The sequence below is a fragment of the Lepus europaeus genome, chromosome 21 (genome assembly GCF_033115175.1).
Source record: "Lepus europaeus isolate LE1 chromosome 21, mLepTim1.pri, whole genome shotgun sequence".
Lineage (NCBI taxonomy): Eukaryota > Metazoa > Chordata > Mammalia > Lagomorpha > Leporidae > Lepus > Lepus europaeus.
Window position 1 is genome coordinate 26,512,050 of NC_084847.1, and position 2,625 is coordinate 26,514,674.

The window sequence follows — 2,625 nt, forward strand, 5'->3', positions numbered from 1 at the left end:
GCTGTGTGGATGAGCTCAGCGTGACTTTGCAAAAGAAACAAAAACCTTCCGAGGATGGAAAGGACAGAGGACTTCAGGAGGCGCATGAGGAACATGGCAGGGGATCCTCAAGGGCCCGCTCTGGGCACAAGAGGAGGCGCAGGTCCAGGTCCCCAGCAGACCACCCACCGCCCCTTCGGAAGAGCCTGGTGACCTCCCTGCGCTCTCTGTCTGAGGCCATTTATGAAGATTTAGCCCGGGTGCAGGCGCAGCAGGCGCACTTCCCGCTGACCCAGGAGCAGCTGTTTGTGCTGGCACAGCTCCGCGGGCCTCTATGCAGCGCCGTGCAGAGCTGCTATGCGCTGGCCTCGCAGGCGGCCTGGGCCTTCCCTGCCCAGGGCTGGCTCCTCCCGGCCCCGGCCCCGGCCCCGGCCCCGGCCCCGGCCCCGGCCCCGGAGCACATGCCTGCTGTGCAGTCGCTGGCACCTGCTCAGAGCTCCTCCCAGGAGGGGGAAGGCCAGCCCTCTCCTGAGCAGGAAGAACCTGAGGCACACAGGGCATCAGATTAATCTTGTGCTGGGGAACGCGCAGGGTGGACACTAGAGGGCGCATCTCTGACAGACAGAAAGACTTGCTGCTGCTACTTCTCCGCAAGACCAGCAGAGACCCTGGAGTCGGGATGAGCTGATGCCTGAGGCAATCTGGGTGGCCACAGGAGAGGAACTGGAGCGACTTCCTGGGAATCAGGAACCTGCTGAACCTTGAGGACGCCATGACAGAAGAATGCCGGTTTTCACGCTACCCGTCTGAATACTTGGAACGGACTTGAAGTTTTAAATGAAATACATGTTAAGAGGGCATCATTTACACTTGTGCATTTTTGTCCATTTAAAGTTTTCTACTTGGAGAAGTACTGGGGCGGTGGGAGGAGCAGTACTCAGGAGGACTCTGAGGGGAGATGACAGGGTGGGTCTGTGTGAGACAGGGCCTCGGAAGGAGTGGGTGTCTGAGGGTGGCCAGCGATGGGACCCAGACGTCTGAAGCCAGTGTTGATGAAGCGCGGACAGTTTCTTGCCCCACCGGAATTTGACGCTGTGACTGTGTGGTTTTATTCTGCTTAAGCCACTTTCAATTTATAACATAAGTTTCAGATGTTAGAGAGGAATAAGGATGTGTTAGCTATATAAAATTATTTTCGTGTATTTATATGAACATGAGTACATGAGTGTTCTTCCAAATCTTAATAAAAGAGAATTGAAGACAAATTCAATTTAATAGAAGTTGTATTTCTTTAAATGAATGAATTCTTTATTGGTTGTGACTTGGTAATGGTGACAGAGGGAGAGGCAAAAAGAGAGTGAGAAATTTCATCTGCTGGTTCTCTTTGCAAATGGCTGAGTGGCTGGGGCTGTTCAAGGCAACAACTGGGAGCCTAGAACTCCAACAGATTTCTCACACGTGTGTCAGTGTACCAGGTGCTTGGATCTTCACCCATGGCTTTGGCAGGCACATTAGCAGGGATCTCGATCAGAAGCAGAGCAGCCAGGATGTGAACCCACACCTCTACAGACTATGCTGCTGTGCCAAATAGTGGCTTAACCTACATAGCTACAATTTGGCTAGTTCTGTTACAATTTTTGAACCCGTGCTGATATCAGTAAATAACACAGAGTATTTATTATTTACGGAGAGAAGTAGAGACAGATAGAGTTGTCCTCAATGGCCTGAGCTGCACCTAGCAGAGGCTAGGTGCGAGGGGCTTCTTCCAGGTCTCCCACATGGATGCAGGGGCCCAAGGACTTGGGCCATCTTCTGCTGTTTTCCCTGGTCACAGCAGAGAGTTGAATAAGAATTGGAGCAGCCAGGTCTCGAACCAGCGGCCATATGGGATGCTGGTACTTCTCAGGCCATGGTGTTAACCTTCTGAGCAACAGCACCAGGCCTGCACTGATTAGGTTCATTTTTGTTTTGGTTTTTGACAGTTAGACACACACACAGAGAGAGAGAGAGAGAGAGAGAGAGAGAAATGTCTTCCTTTAACATTGGTTCACCCCCCAAAGGACCGCTATTTCCAGCACACTGGGGCCGGCGTGCTGCGCTGATCTGAAGCCAGAAGCCGGTTCTTCCTCCTGGCCTCCCATGCTGGTGCAGGGCACAAGACTTGGGCCATTCTCCACTGCCTTCCAGGACACAGAGTAGAGTTGAACTGGAAGAGGAGCAACCGGGACAGAATACTGAGCCACAATCAGGACTAGAACCCGGGGTGCCAGCGCCACAGGCGGAGGATTAGCCAAGTGAGCTAAGGCACCAGCCCTGAATAGGTTTTCTTTTTTTTTCTTTGTTTTTGACAGGCATAGTGGATAGTGAGAGAGAGAGACAGACAGAGAAAAAGGTCCTTCTTTTTGCCGTTGATTCACCCTCCAATGGCCGCTGCGGCCAGCACATCTTGCTGATCCGAACCAGGAGCCAGGTGCTTCTCCTGGTCTCCCATGCGGGTGCAGGGCCCAAGCACTTGGGCCATCCTCCACTGCCTTCCCGGGCCATAGCAGAGAGCTGACCTGGAAGAGGGGGCAACCGGGATAGAATCCAGTGCCCCAACCGGGACTAGAAACTGGTGTGCCGGCGCCACAAGGTGGAGGATTACTC